The 17,626-nt window shown below is 28.6% G+C and overlaps 1 protein-coding gene across 2 annotated transcripts in view; it reads right to left on the bottom strand.

Moving 5' to 3' along the window:
• Nucleotides 1-17,626, bottom strand: part of LOC129963452 (calcium-binding mitochondrial carrier protein SCaMC-2-A-like) — a 57,803-nt gene that overhangs the window by 37,338 nt on the left and 2,839 nt on the right. The window contains exon 1 of one of the 2 annotated variants that reach the window (XM_056077844.1): nucleotides 882-1,007. The exons of the other annotated variant lie outside the window; for it this stretch is intronic. The gene's annotated coding sequence lies outside the window, so the exon portion shown is untranslated. Of the gene's footprint in view, nucleotides 1-881; nucleotides 1,008-17,626 lie in introns of those variants that run through there. 2 annotated transcript variants of the gene reach the window in all.

The raw sequence follows: 17,626 nt of genomic DNA, 5'->3' as shown, positions 1-17,626 counted from the left end.
GTATCTGCTTACATTAAAAAACCAGTTTTAAAAAAAATCGGGTTTTTTTTTCCCCCTTGTTATGTTTTATCCGAAAACATGTTCTTTCAAATTCAAAAGCCGTTTTTATTTTACTTTTATGATAATCTGATGTAAAGTTAGACATTTCAGTAGAACTAACAAACTGAAAGTGAAGCTAAAAAAATACGATTAGGAAATATTTTTCATAGTTTTTATTTAGATAAATTAAAACGCAATGTTTATTTTTTTTTTTTTTTCGTTTACTTTGCGAAACATTAATCTATTGGAATATTTTCAATACGAATTTGTTTTCACTATGCTGCTGTGAAGTTAAAAAATTTTAATCGCTGCAATATCTTGATTTTCTATTGTATTTCGATGTAACTTCATTTTGAAATCTGTACTTAGAATTAAATTTTATGCATAAATTTCTTTTGAAAATGTATGTGCATTATTTCCGCAATGCAATAAAAACTGAAAATGAATAACTTGTATTTCTTTTCATTGTTTTAAATCTTGAGATATTACAAACTTATTTTCTAAGATTTTTTTTTAAAGAAATGCGCATAACCAATCTATTTTGTATATGAAATTCTGGATATGAAATGAAAATGTTAAAGTAAGATGCAATTTTTCAAAGCTAGTCTTTCTTTCTTTCTTCTTCTTCTTCTTTTTTTTTTTTTTCGATTAAAAAAACTTGATTATCTAGAGAGGAATTTAAAAAATAATAACTGAAATATGAGATAGCTAGATTTTTCAAATGTGTATAATAATTAATTTTTTATTTGAACAAGGTGCTTTTTTACAATCAATCAAAAATTCCACATTTATTTTACTTTCCGACAATAATAATAAAAAAAAAAATAGGAAGAGAAAAATACCTTTCGCAATACGAAAAATCAGAACTCCAAAGCTGCATAACTTTCGGAAATGAGGCATAGACATAACTTCGGAAATGAGAAATCCATGAGACATAATTGACTAAAGCATTTCAATCATCATGAAATTACTAGGAAGAATACTTAACAAGAATGAATATTAAAGATAATGAGCATATCGCTCAAGCAAATTTTCCTATGAAAAAAAACCATTAGGTCGGCATGCTCTAACCACGTGATAGGTGCATGCAATAAATGTTGTTTTCTGACCGAGACAGGAAACCATTTAAACCGATTTCTTCTTTTCAAAGAATAAGACAGTATATAATTGTTAAATAAAAAAAATTATATAATATTATGAATGTAACCAATGTTTACATTCGCTTAATTATAAGACAAAAAGTATCTATTGGATGTTTAAAACTGACAACACAAAAACGAATGAAAGACAAAAATATTAATATGATAAATATTTGAATACCAAGTAAAAGGAGGGGAAATGAAATTTAATGACTTTAAAATAAACAGTATGACAATACAGCCTTCTTATTATATATCAAGACTATTATCACAATAAAATGAAAAGTGTAATTTTAATTTTGTAAAAGGTTAATCTGTACATCACACAAGTAATTTCTAGTTTAAATCAATATATATCAATCGCAAGACAATTTTCATAAAATTTTAAAATTTTGCAAACATTTTAGCATATTTTGAAGATTTAAATGCTTAGAATCATGAAAAAAACTTCTTCTTCTTCTTCTTCTTTTTTTTAATACTAACTGAACATTTTCCAATAATCTTTGTCCCCCATAGAATAAATACTAAATATATATTATAATAGTAAAATGAATTCAATTTCGATTGAATGCGATGAAAATCCATCAATAAATCTCGTATAGTTTCAAAATGGATTCGATGCCTAATAAATTGAATTAGCAATTTGAAGAAGGGAACAAATTCAAGCACTGTTTAAGAACTATGAAAGGAATGGACGTCCATAAGGCAATACACGTTTAATAATAATAATACCCCGCTGAGAAATCCCCCTCTTTGAAATAATTGGTTCAAAAGTATTACAGTAATGCTGTCATATGCATTTGGTACACTTATTTGAATAAAAATTTGGAAACTTAGAATTATGATAATAGAAAAATAATGCTTAGACATCAATTTTGTCTTTGTTTCCAATAACTTGTGAAGTGTAAATAAACAAATAATTTTTATTCGATAGTACATCATAACATGTATAAAAAAATAATAAAATTTCTTTCGATAGAATTATTATAAGATGGAACATCTTTTTTGCAGCATTCCAAAACGCTACTTTTAAAAGAAGTAAGAAAAAAACTAAATGTAATAAATAAAACTGAAATCTGCTTTCGAAAATTTCAAATTATCTTGCGAGAACAATTTTATTTGACAGTATGAAATTTGAGAGCAAAAAATGAATGTTTATATCATCGCTCCTTCCATGAAATGCATTGATAAAATGAATCATCAAAATCATTTTGTAAAAAGGAATTAAACTTCGCACCATAATCATTCTGCAAAGATATTTTTAATAAAACTGCCATATGGTTTTGATTCAGAAACTAATCTGAAACGCTCGAGAATATTTTCTCATATTTATGGCTCCGATCAGAAAAAAATTCCTATCATTTATGAGTTCTAACAACAAATCATAGTCTATATTTATCTGCCTACGCATTTTGAGACTTCAAAAACCCCAAACCAAAACATCATCATAGTGTCACATGATAATAAATACTTATTTTATAAATGTATAATAGGCATTCCGCAAAATTATCATACTTTTATTAGATGCAGTTGTTATGCATTTTAAGTAAAAAAAAAAAAAAAAAAAATCAGATGATTTGATACTGAATCAAAATATCAGATAATCCCATTTCTAAAGTATCATCTTCCGAAATAATATCATTAATGCACGAGGAAGTATTTGCCACATTATCCAAAATCTATATTTGCGTACAGATTTTGGCGTACATAGCATTCATAAAATCATAAGAATAAATACGCAATGCTGTGGAAAAAGGTTTGAAAACTTAGGATCGACAGCTACAAGTTTTTACATGAATCCATAACTAAAAATACTTCTACAATCTTTCAAATGGAAATGTCCTACTTTTTTTTTTTTTTTAAACGATTCAAAAGTGAAACTAAAGTATGCGTTTATGCACAAGATTAGCATATAATAGATTAGCATTAAAATTTTTTTTAAAAATATTATAAAGTAAAATTAAGATTTTGAATTATTTAAATAGAAACTCATGTTTGAATTGTAACTTTTGACAAATTGATAAGCTTACATTATCAATGCAGAAAATGTAAATAAAATGATGAAGCCGAAAAATAATTTTCGCAATAATTTTAAACTACTATCTTTGATAAACGAAAAAAAAATACAAAAGCAAATGAGCAAAATAATAATAATAATAATTATATTTATTTATTGATTGGCATTCGCGTTTCCTTTTAAAAAGGGTATATGTATAACCTAAATTCTTCATTAACTGAGTTCTTTTATAATCATACAAACTACCCAGCATACAATTTATACTAAGTTTAAAGATTAGTTTTAAAAAAAATCCATCCTCTTCTTTATCAATAAAATCAACACATGTCGTTTTGAATTATTACAAAATATACTACTCAAAGACACTTTTTCAATAAACTACACCTGCATATAAAAGACGTTATATAGGATAAAAATAATTTTTTCAACACCAGAGGGCGTCACTACCTACACAAACTACTTCAAGTGAAGAAAAAATATATGAATGTATGCACCTTATCTGAATAGCTCATTATCTTTTACCCGCTCATTTGACACTGAAATTCATTGGAGGTATTCTAAATGAACCGTGACATTTCATTTCGTCGAATTAACGGGGCAGAAGGATTATTAAACCGCTCTCTTCTTATGAGATAACTGTATTAATCGTTTCAAAACTATTCGAGTCCTAAAAATTTCGTACAACAGAATATTTAAATTAAATTTATTTAAATGAAGTTCCTCAAGCTAAAGTTACAAATTATACACAAAAATGAAACTAAACTAATTGAAATAATATTGTAAGCTATTCAATATTTATTTCCAAATTCTTATAATATGGTTCATTTTAAAATAAAATTTCAGTTGTTAAATGTTATTCAGAGGTTTCGGATGGATATCGAAAAAAGTAATAAAACGGTTCATTCACTCACTACCTTAGAAGAATTATTCTTTATATGCATTAGCGCCTAAGTATTTTATTTAAATAGTACATAGAAAGTTTATATGATTTTCCAATTAGCGAATAAATTTGTAAGACATTAGAGCAAAAATAAAATGATTGCATTCACAGTACGTCCATAAAACTTTTATTATAACTTATTAAATGAAATTGCAAAAAAAAAAAAAAAGAAATGTTTCTGCGTTTAATCACTGCAAGGTTTTATTTACAAATTTTCTGACTATTGGTGAAAAATGCATTATTGGCTATTCTGGTCATACGAATTTATGCGTGCGAATTTATTAATCATACGCTGAAATGCAGATATTTCTTTACTAGGGTTAAATAATAAAGAATGGTCCATAAAAGCATATTGCATAATACTTTTTAAAAAATTAAAGGACTGACTTTACTGTTTTTCAAAAAAGCTTACGATTTGTCATTACTTATCATTCGCGTAAATTAACTCTCTCATTTGTTTTTAAAAATTATATTCAGAATTTTCTATTTTTATTTCAGGTTTAGAGAAGAGATATAGCTCAATAAGAAAATTGAATACTAGATACATATATACAATCTCATTCTTATTCAGTACATTCATCTTTTGACTGCATGTTTGCATTCTCTTTCATTTAAAACGAGTTTAAAAATGGTGATTTTTTTATGAAAAGAAGCAACAATTCTTTTTGTGCTTCACATAAATTCTTTCAGATTCCATCACAGAAATCGGTATATTAAATCTCACCAACTTAGTAAAGCATTTTGATTTTGTTTTCCGGGCCCGTGCAAGAACGTTTTGTGCCTCGTAGTATAATGGGGAGGGAAAAAAAGTATGCTTTCTAAATGTCTTCCCCCCCAGCTGATTGAAATCAAAATCTGCCACAAAACTACAAATTTAATAGTAATTAATTTCGTTTAATATCACAAACGAAATTTTATCTATTTCAGTTATTATGTTTCTAACTTACAGAATTTAAATGTACGCAAATATACAGACTAAGTGAAAGTCAAAGCATAGATGGATTGGAATCAAATTTTGATACGAAATTATGCTTTAGATTCTGTAATTATATACCAAATTTCATCCATCTAGCTTTTTTACGTTTTGTAATTACCGTGTTCACTGTCAGACATTGTGACTGCATGTGATTGGATATCATTCAGAACTCGATTGAAATCTGCAAATTTAGTGTAAAGACCCCATACTAAATTTCATCCTTCTTGCTCAAAGAGATTTTGAAACAGTGTAATCACATACAGGCATACAGACAGACATAATTCCAAAAATATATTTTTCGTATTCAAGGATATTCGAAACGTGAAGATTCGTCAAATCTCGAATATTTATCAATAATCCAAAAACTTACGATACTTTCATATTGGTATACTTTGAATATGGGGGGGGGGGAGAAGCGCCAGCTGTATATAAAAAGAAAAGCACCCTCCCCCCCCCAAAAAAAATGGATACAATTTCGTAACAACAAAGAGTTAATAAACTGTTCTGTACTTCCAGAAATTACAAATTTGAACGAAATTTTCATTGATAATTTTTGGTATCGTGATAAATAAATGAAGCTGTCTTACAAATTATCATTAATAAAAGCTAAGAACATTTCATTTCATAAATCGTGCTTGAGATCTTCACGGAATTTAACCTTCATAGTTATTCAGTCAGAAAAAAATGCAGACACGTTCAAACTAATCCAAATATCAGCATTTGCCGACACGATATGCGAGTTCATTTGACAGAATTAAATAAATAAATGCTTTTTCACATTCTCAGCGATATAAATAGAATTTCAAGGTTGCAGTATGCCTCCAAAGACATCTTACTAAGAATGTAAAAAAGAAAGAAAAATTACAAGTCAAAGCGATATCGCATAACTCCTTTCAACTAAGGAAGAGAATCGATGCCTGGAAACCCCATTATTGTTCAAGCGAATCAATCCATTACATACTTAAAAAAAATATCTTATCTTCAGCAGCAAAAAAAGAATTAACAAAGTAGCACGTCACGTGAAGGCAATAAAAATCTAAAACATTTAATCTATGATTATCTAAGAAAGAGAAAAATCAAGAGCCTTCTTGAGAAAGAGAAATTTCTGAAATGATCATTTCTTTACAGACGAGGTTTTAATTGATCGCTGAATTCCTTATGTAAAATTGTCAATACCCGATAAAAACAAAAGTTTTTTACTCAAATAACATGTAAGTTTTAGAAACATTATATTTTAAAAGAGAACATGATATTAAAGAATATTCCGTGTGTTAGCGCTTTACTTAACAAACAGTTTGTCATACTTATATTTTGGAGGACGGGAATTTGCATTTCTGAATAAATTATTTAAAAGTAACGACATTTTGGCGCTTTTACGAGGTAACCCTTGAAAATTATTATCGCCCACAATATGTTTCTATATAGCACTGATAATTAAAAAAAAAAAAAAAAAACATGTCTTTTTAATGACACCAATTTATTTGGTGGGTAAATACTTCCTGAATTTTGGCTTTTATTTTCCTCTGCATTATTTTATTCAATAAATCATTTCACTGCTGCTACGAATTTCAACTTATTTTCATTGTTTTATCCAATATTTAATTGCTAACTTTTCTTCACTTTCTTAATAGTTAAAGTAGAAAGATTCTATTCAATATTTGTGTAATTTACATCTCTACTAATAATAAAATTGTATGCCTGTGCTCCTCTGTGTATGTTGGGGATCTACAGGATTTTTTTTTATTTTAATAAGAATTTTAATTAATTAAAATTTAAGGCAAATTTTAAAAATTTTCCACGATAATTTCCGAAAACATTATGCACAAAAATAATCTTTACACGCTTCAAAATTTTACTAAAAATCTTTTTTTAAAAAAATATCTTTTTGATTTTAATAATTTAATAATAGTGCAAATTTTTCCAAATTTTTGCCAAATTTTAAAAAATATAATTTTGCCTAATTCCCAACAATAGAGCGTTACCCTAAATCTTAAATCAATTTTTCTTTTTTTCATCAAATATTTAATAGTGGCATTCTCTTCCTATGTTAAAATCTAAATACAGATTATATTTTAAGTAATTTATAAGAGAAATGAAAAAGTGAAGTCACGAGACCACGAAATTTAGAAAATAAACAGCGCATTTAAATATTTAAAAGCAATATAATGTTATGGGAATAGTCTCCATTAAAACAGTCCATATGCATAATAAATAGAATATATGTAAAGTAATTAATGTAACACAATTTTAAAGTGTGACAATTTAGCGGAATCCTGAAGTTTTATCAAAACAATTTAACTGAAAAGAAATGTAATCAATTTTCCCGGGGAAACCAACTGGTGCCGTTAAGAAATAAGAAAATGAAATTCGAAAGTTGATGATAAATTGACTGGGCAGTTACGTTTTCCCTAGCTCTACGATGTCGTGCGCCTTAACTCTATTAAGAAGGTCATAAATACAAGAATTGAGCATATGTATTAGTTTGTTATAATACAATGGTTAAAATTATTTTCTTAGGGAAATTATAAACATTAAATTATGCGTGAGAGATTTATTAAAAAGTAAACATAATCAATATTTCTGGCGAACCAGCTGGTTCGCCAAAGGCGACAAATAAATATAATAATAAGATTTACACCATTTGGAAAAAGCAAAATATTGGAAGGCATTTCTTAAGATATATGTCTTAAATTCTGATGAGAGCTTTACATAGAGATCGCAAAAATTAAACGTAATGAAATAGCCTAAAGTGAACTTGATTCTCTAGGCCCTAGAGAATCAATAATACAGTCTCGTTGAAAATCTTACTGAAAGTAATCACAGTCATAACAGATCGAGATAAATGTAAATCCAAAGTAAATATCAATGGTTGCTTCTTCGAAGTACTTTCAAATACGGAAATAATTTCTTACGCGACTTGTCGAATGATTTCATACTTGGCTGGTAAAAATTTGTATATAGGTCCATACATGCACTGGATGTTGAATTTAACTCAACCCATCATTGTCGTTATTTGCATATGTTTAGATACTAATTCTATTTTTGCAGATTCGATATTTGTCGATAGGTCGGAGAAAAATAAAAAAAAGTGTCTTCCTAAGACTTTAAGTCTGCAAATCGCGTTTGAAATGCAACTCTAAATTTCAACTGCACTTTATCCATGTTAGAACGAAAGTATAATCGTTAATCATCAGCAATTTTTTTCAAATATTTTTTTTTTTTTTTTTTTTGCATTGGAATGTTTTTATTTGGCAACACATTAGTAATGATCTGAACTTTTCAGCGAAATTTTAAATTTAAATGTGATGAGTATTCCACTGTACCAATCATGAAAGAAATGTTTTAAAACTGTATTTAAAAAAAAAACAGGTGTTTTCATTAATTATTTTCAAAAAATCGAAATACGTTTCTTTAAAATTACAAAATTATTTTAAACCTTTTATTAAGATAGTAATATAGCTGTATAATAGAATAAAAATATTTGTTTTCTGACAAAGAAATGAAAGCAGAAATCTGCTTGTGACATTGAAAATCTTCGAATATCCTCAAAAATCTTTTTTTTTTTTCAAGTATTCTGATACATTTGTGTTGTTTAAGTCATACGTAATACTTCTTAATGGATAATATAACTTGCATAATAAATTATGAGCTTTTAATCAATTTTGCTCAGTTTCATTTTCACTTCCTCCTGCTCCCCCCGGGGGGGGCACCTCGTAATGAGGATGAGATGCTTCCGGCATGGTGGTTGGATCTCGCCACCCTGGAGGGTACACTAATAGGTGGGGGATCTGGCTCCTCCCATCGATGACGGGACGTACTTCCTTCGGGGAGGGTTGTAACGTGGCCGGTGACGGCCCTTAGGACTCAACCACAGTTCCCGCCAATGTTGCTGTTGCGGCGGTCCTGTCATTCAGTTTCTATGGTTTAAATCTGTGTGCCTTCGGGCGGGTCAGAGAGTTAGATGGTTGACTTCACTTCCTCCTGCATTCTATCACAGGAAACTTTTTTCAGGCATTGAAGAAATTCCATCCTTTGCTCCAAAAGACAATTTTGACATTGTATTTTCACAAAAATTCACAAATGTAGCTAAAAAAATATCTTGGTTTCAAACATGCATCGATATCAGCTTCGATAATTCCTTAAAAAAAATGTTGAATATTTATAGCAAACTTGACGAACTACAGTAATATGATCTAATATTTCCAAGCCATGAATATTTCAATTCTGTCAAAAACTCAAAATCAATCAATATGTTTTCTGAAGGATTGATTTTAAAAAAAAAAATGCAGCAATACAATGTCTCAGCAACAGTAGCACAACAGTTAAAAATCTTTCAACTGTACCTTTTCTCCAAGAAAAAGAAAGAAGAACTAGTAATTTCGCAGCAGTTCAAAAAATATTTTAAAACTTATTATATATCTACAGGTAAGAGTTGATCTCTAACTGAGATTTTTCTGCAAAACCGCTATTTCTAAAGAGATCACCGATGCGCTAATCTAAATTAATACCGTGATAAGATAGAAAGCTAAATGATACCGATATGAGGCCACATTTAAGCACTTTCAAACAATCAGATAGCCATTAAAGCCTTTACTCTAACAGTGAACACAATGCTCAGCTTCATAAAATAATAATCTGTCACCACAGAATGTTATATTATCTGTAAATTAGTATATATATATTTAAAATTTATTAAACTATAAAATATTTTTATCAAAATTTCGGTTGCAATGACTGAAACTAAGAATTTGGCAAGTCGGATGCATTTCAATGAAAAACTTAGATGTTGGTATAGTTTAAATAACGCATCATTTACATTGCCTTTAATTTGAAATTGTTTAATAGACGATATTGCTGAGGCTTCGATATTTCTTCGGACTGATCTTGAAGCTATTATAATTACGTCTGTCCTCGATGTATTTTTGAGGACAGACGTCATAAGCCTACATTGCGGTCAGATGAAAAAAACTGGTACTTCTTCCTGCATTCTGTCAGATCTATTTATAACATTAAGGTTCTAAAAGCAAAACTGTGAGCACTTGTTTAAGCATAGATAAAATCAGATCCTACGGAAGTACTAACTATGGACTTCCTTGATAAACTCAGAATTGAATATATTCACCTTTGAAGAGATAAGAATGCAATTATATTTTAAACACTTTAAAATATTACCCAGTTCATCGCATTTTAAAAAAATAAAACTTTCTATGCACTGGGAATTTTTATTGTTGTTAAACTTATTATATAAAATATATAAACAAACCCCAAACATGCAAAATCAATGGACCTCATTTTTTAAAGCAATAAATTTGAAGAATATGGCATTGTCATCTTATACTTCCTTTTCTTTCCTCCAGATTATCTTATGTATCTGTCCATCGTCATGAAGTGTATTTAAGTTTGTGGCAATGGATCATGATTTTCTGGTCACGAAATGCTCTGTAATTGACCTATCGTGAAACGTTTGTTTTCAGGTGCCATTTGAAGGTCTTCTTCAAGAAAAGTGCCAAGAAACAGCATGGTGAGCGAATACCATACAATATAAAGGTTATATAAATGATACAAAAGATAAAAGTTCTATGAATACTATATTTTGAAAAATTTAACAACAGTACACTTACCAAATCAAACAATAATATTATTTTATAGATATCTTAGAACAACTATTTTATAAGAACATCCATCAATCAGAATTGATGGATGCGTTTTATCACGTTAATGTTTTTATCTAATAATCACTTGTATGTTCAATATCCTTACAGACAGATGTTAAGCAAAAACTAAACTTATGTTACTATTTAAAATTATAATAAGATGGATATAAATAACGAACTAATTTCTTACACAGAAAACCAATCACAGTTTTAATCTGTTAACCGAGAAATTAACTTTTGTTAAACTCATTTCACAATGGAGATTTTTGTAGTGAGAAATGACTTACACCTAAAGCAATAAATGTAAACTTGAGGAATTAAAGCAATCGCTTTTCATTTGTTTCTCATTTATTTTAATAAAATATTTTATGACATATTTGGAAAATATATAAATCGAATTACAAAGAGTTAATTACAAAAATTGTTATTAAAAATAATTATTCCGCGGTATGACATATCTTGAATCAGTCAGGCATACACAAAGCAACATTAGAATCGGAACATCAAAATATCAACTTTTTCCCCAAATCTTCTATCTAACACAATTTGTACCTCTTGATTATAATAGCCGTTGAAGAATTAAACGATCAGTTATTCAGGATTGTTTTGGGTCAAAGAAGGACGTTTTGTCTTAGTAGAAGACTGTGGCTAATCTACATGTTTTAGACAATTTTTCGTAAATATTTCCTTCCTCAAGTTAACATTTAGTCATATTTTGAAAATACACAACTTGCAAATTATGTAATACTGAAATGTAAAATGCTCACATATACACGGCTGAAGTACATTCTGTCGTGTGCAACTAACGTCTATTTTATGAAAAAATGTTAAAGTGGCGTTTGAAATTAAACTGTGCAAATTTGAAGTGTTTCCATACAGTCACGATAAGTTTTAATGGGTAAGTACGATGCTAAATATATTGCAATACACATATAATTTTAAAAAAATTTGCGTGATCAAAAAAAAAAAAAAAGTTATGTTCATTGGAATCGTCTTTCAGGTATAACGAAATATTCGCTCCAGTTAACAGGTTAAACACCGACAATCCCGCCTAAGGCTTCCCCTCCCCTCCTCTTTGCTGCAAAGGTAATTTATTTCTCAGGCTGAAGTTTACACATTACAAATAGAAAATATGTAAATTTCTCCCAAAAGCTCAAACAAAGCTATACTTGTAAAAGACTTAATAAAGTCTTTCTTTTTTTATGTCAGGAAATTTCTGGTTCATGTTTCATTTTTAATATATTTGCTTAATGAATACGCAACGAACAAAAAGTAGGCAATTGGTAATTTGAATTATGATACAATGAGATTACCAAATGTGTAAGGTGCATAAAGTCAATCAATACTGCAATAAAATGAAAATTTTATGTAATTAATCTAACTACTTTTCTCAATAGAGACTAAATATCAAAAAATTGTTCACAACTAAACAAATTCCAATATAATGGCTGATATAACGAAATATTTCACCCGGTTAATAGGTTAAACACGACAATCCCGCCCCTTCTTCCGATGACAATGAAACAGTACGTCCATCATTCCTTTAGTTATGAAAAATAAATTCAAAAATTGCAACCTTTTAAATTTTTCACTATTCGAAAACATTGCTACAAAAGGCCGTTAAACAAATTGCAAAACACAAAAAACAAAACACAGAAAATCTGTTAATATTTACACTAAATTTTTATGCAAAAACAGAATAAAAATACACTAAATGATTTGCATTCTCATGAAGTAAGGATTCAGTCTATCTAGAAAAGTGTTCCCTTCTCAAAAAACATAAAAGATTTAATGAAGACTATTTTCTCGTAAATGTAGTATAAAAACAGCATTGTAATCGCCAAAAAATTACTACGTTTTATACCTCCTTGAGTTCGAAAAACACATTAACGTCCGTTTGTCGGAGACTTTTTGATCTAGATGGATGAAATTTGTTATATGGTCTTTACACCAAATTTGAAGATTTCTATCAAATTTTGAGAAAAATCCATTCAGAGGAAATATATTTGTTCAAATGTAAGTTAATATAATAACTATAAAATGGAGAAAGTGAGAGGGATAAAATTCCGTACACATATTAACATCTATAGCAACAGATATTTATCACATTTTGCGCCAAATCCAATGAGGGGTTGACCGTCTGTTGGTCTGCATTTTCAAAAACATGTCAACCAAATAACTCAAAAACCCTACGACTTAAATATATTAATTTTAGTATGGAATTTTGTGACTACAAATGTAGTTTTATGTCAATTTTTTGTTTCAATCGGTTGGGATAAACGGATCTAAAACATAAATTCGATTTTCATATACTATTCACCGAATGCCAGGGATTAATCGCCAAAACACTAGCCAAGGATGACACAATAAATTTAGTAAAAATGCTAAATTTACACCAAAAGGCAATACTTCGTAACTATTATACGCGAATTCCATGCAACGCGTTCTCTGAGATAACACCTTCATTAAAGAGTATGCAAGAAAGTTTTGGGAAAACAATCCCACTGTTTCATTTTTGTTAAGCATAATTCTGATTTAAACAGAATGATAGTACATTATTTAATTAACTTATAAAAGTATATATTTCAGATAGTTATAACACATGAATGAATAATAATGTTTAGGGAAAGATTATTTAAAAATAAAGGAAAAATACGTCAAAAATTGTAATTAAAAAGTAAATTAGGTTTCTACGTATAAATAAAGCTTCTATTTTTAATAAGTTTTTTAAAAAAAATTTTGATCGTAATTCCTAATAATTTATTTCGTACAAAATAAAAATAAAATTTAACCTGCAGAAGCACCTTACTCGTACATGGGAAAAAATTAGCTTTTATCAATGCGTTGCCATTATGTTAACAAAAGCTCATTCAGCACGTGTTTGTATAAAATAAAATAAATATGAAAAGTGATATTTTCCAAAAGACTAAATGCAAGAAAAAGTTACCTGTGACCTTGTTAAATATCTATATTATTAATTTAGAAATTCACTTTCATTTAAGGCAAACATATGCAACACAATTCAAACTATTGCCCTGAGAATTGCTTTAGGCCTCCCAAAATGGACCCCGCATATTGTCCTTCTGAAAATTGCTTTTCAGGAAATTAAATTAACTACAAAAGACAAAAAATCCATTTCGTTTATACTCACTTATTTAAACGTTTCTACCAGTCAAATTATCACCTTGCCTGAAAAACCATCGAATAACTCTAATCACTTTGAAATTTTCCTTACGGATTTTAAATTTCAAAATAAAAATCTGTCTTTGATTGAAATTAACAACTATTTTAATGAATGCATTCGGAATTTATTTCCTGATCATTTTATCATTGTTACGGATGCATCCAAAACACTCCAGCACACCTCAATTGCTGGTTTTTCTTCCATCCAAAAATTCGTGTTTCAAGTCCATCCTGTCAATTCCATTTCTACTGCAGAAAGTTTAGCCATTGCTGAAGCACTAGATGTTCTCGTTGTTCCTGGTAAAGATTGTCTCATTCTTACAGATAGCTTCTCTCCGCTTACATCGTTTAAAAATATCTCCATCCAGTCGTCAAAAATTATTCAACGTATAGCCTCCAAAGTTCAAACTTTAACCAAACTAAATCATAAAATATCCTTCCTGTGGGTACCTGGTCACTCGAATATAATTTGGAACGAGCTTGCAGATCGCTTAGCCAAAGAAGTTACAGAAAATACACCTTGGATTGAATGGATCTCTCCTGAAGACATTATTTCAAGCCTCAAAAAAGAGTCGCATCAGATCACAATCAATAATTATAGAAACAGTAAATAATTCATCGCCTTCGGTGACATCCCTAGCATTGAAGCACTATCTTCCAAAAATCGGAGGGAAATGTTGTTTTGGCCAAACTAATCAGCAAAACAATTATAACTCCTGGACTGTTGAATCGTTTTAATCTCCAAAATGATTTATTGTACCTCTTCCTTATTGTACCTCTTCTTTTCATTGGAACTTTTAAATCTCTAATATGAACTAAATCGCATCATCGCAACTGCCTTGTAACTGTTAACTGACTGAAACTTCATCTGGAAACAGGGGGGTAACAGCCATTGTAGCTATAAATCCCAATAACCTACGTCTTTCAAGTTTCAAGGCAAACATAATTACTATGAATATCTATCTAATCAGGGTCATGACTATCTATTTTATATCTATTCTTTATAAACTGCTCTACATATCTACTCTAAACAGAGCCCAATAGCTAATTTCTAAAACGTTAATAGCCATATACATCTAATAAAAAAAAGGGTTCATCTGAAGTAAATAATTATAATTTATGCAGTTTGAATTCTCCTGAATTACAAATTTTATATTTTATACAGATCCTCTTTTATGAGTCATATTTAAAATATTCTTGACACACTAATTTTTCAAATAAAAAAAAATCCACTCAATTTGCAAATTGCAAAATTGAGTTAAGGTAATTTGAATATCACTATTCACTGAAAACTTAAAGACTGCTATATCGATCATTTTGGTGGAAAAAAAAAAAAAACGTTAATTAGTGCCCGGATTTCTTCCGATTACCCTAAAATAATGAAATAGTTGATTATCCTACAATAATGATATTCAGAGTTTATAACTCGGCCAAACTTGATCGCAGAAGATTGAAACATTAGTCGTCAAAGTTATTTTACGGAATATGATTAAGGAAATGTAAAAAATTAAATCATCATAATTATTTTCAGAAGTACATTTATTGATTAAAATAAAATAAAAACTGAATTTTATGATGAATCAGAATTTTTTTTTTTTTTTACTGAATAATTTTTAGACATTGCATAAATTTTAAAAAATATATATATCATGTAATACACATAAAATTTCAATGCTGAAAGTTTCGATTTTCTGTAGTTATATTTAAAAAGTGTTTGGCTTTAGAAAAAAATTCGTATTTATTGTAATTTCATCTCCCATTTCAAATACCAATCGTACGGCAGTTGGCAGCAATTAGAAAGATATATATAGTACAATTGAACAAAATATAGTAAGGTTTCTATAACAGCGAGTTATGTAACTATCAAAATTTGAAGCTTAAAAGTATTTTGCTGAAGGGGCTACTAAGAAAGCATGTAACATAAAATATTTAATTGGACATTTTAGTCAGCATTAATTCCGACGAACCAACAGGTCACCAAAGGCGGCTAATTGTAAATAAATAACATTTTCAAAAATAACTAAAATAAAAATAATTAATCTAAATAAATAATTAACATTTAGTTAAAATTGCACTGAAATGTAAACTGACTAGTTTATTAAAAAGATGGATTTCATAATGCAGATTACCTAGGACCGCAATATGCCTAAATGCATTAGATAAAATTCAACAATCAATTTTACGAAACTGCAACCCATATATTATCAAAACTACAGCTAATTTTCTCATTTAGCAAATCAGCATGTATCAGAATAAACCTCAGATTAATTGGTGCAACAATGACATTGAGAAGGTGAAAAAAAAAAAAAAAAAACATTTTGAAGTTTATTAAATAGCAGACGTTTTTAGATCAACTGATGAACAGAAGGCTTTGGAATAACACATTGTGCTAAATAGGGAAACAGATGAAAAGCAGATATTGTCCATTCCCAATTCATTTTATAATCATCTATTTTACTCTAATCTGTTTTCTTAGAGTATTCACCTGAGTGAAAGTGAAATGTATTGTAGACTGTACAGAACGTAGTTACTGTACGTTCAACAGAACGAAGCAGTATTTCACAACTGCAGTTCGACCAATATCACAATGTGACACATGAATTTTCAACATTTTTCATTTTCATTCGAAGAAATTCTTCGAATGAAATAGTATATTATTAATGCTTTTTGAAAAATTGAATAGTATCGCTTAAAACTTAAAAACTAGCAACTATTTTTTCAAGCAATCTTTGTACGCACGCATTTGTACTTTCTTTGTAATTTTAAATTTCCGCGCTTAGTTTCACCCAAGAGATATACTGTATTTATAGTTACATATGTATGAAATTGAGTATCATCCAGACAAAACAGTTAAATTAAAGTTGATTAAGTTAATAATTAAAAATTAATCTCGTTTTAGGATAAAATAATGCTACTTAGATCAAATAAATAGTGCCTTTAAAAAAAGATTAATTTATATTTTGAAAAAAAAAAATTAAACTTTTTACAAAATCAACATTATTTGAAAAAATAAATCACAGTACAACATATTACTAGTACTATAACGCCACACAATCAAATTGCTCTGAATATGCTATCTAAAAGTATACTTTCTTAAAACACTTTTATATGGAACTTTTTTTTTTTTTTTTGAGAAGTTTCACATGCTGAAGGACTCAACAATGAATAATGTTTCATAATGCTCAAGGTTGGAAAATTAATTTTCGATTTTTGGAATAGCAACTACTCTCATCTTATCAAATTGTGTGTGTGTTTTTCCTAAATTTAATCTTTGAATATGTCGTAAATATTTAGAGTCCAGGTAAACAATTCTGAATTTCACCTCTCTCAGGTCAAAGGTTTGTACCTGATTGGTTTTGTGGAAATCAAGAGTCCAGCTGGAATTTAATTTTGGTCAATGAAAATGGTTCCACCACAGTTTATGTGTCTAATTCAGAGCTAAAGATGATCACTCAATGAATTTATATGTTGAGGCGAGGCCTGATTTGTCTTAATAAAAATAATCATCACCAAAAAAGAAAATTTAATTTCAACAATATCAATTGTTGTAAAATGTGCTTGAAATATTTTTTTAAAATTAATTGAAAACAAAAAAAATTTACTGTAAAAAAACTGATATCATCAAAAATATAGTTCTTTGAATTTTAAGATATTATCTTTGATCATACTTTTAGAAGT

This window comes from Argiope bruennichi, chromosome 1, assembly GCF_947563725.1.
Source record: "Argiope bruennichi chromosome 1, qqArgBrue1.1, whole genome shotgun sequence".
Classification (NCBI taxonomy): Eukaryota; Metazoa; Arthropoda; class Arachnida; order Araneae; family Araneidae; genus Argiope; species Argiope bruennichi.
This window is presented reverse-complemented; position numbering and strand designations above follow the sequence as displayed.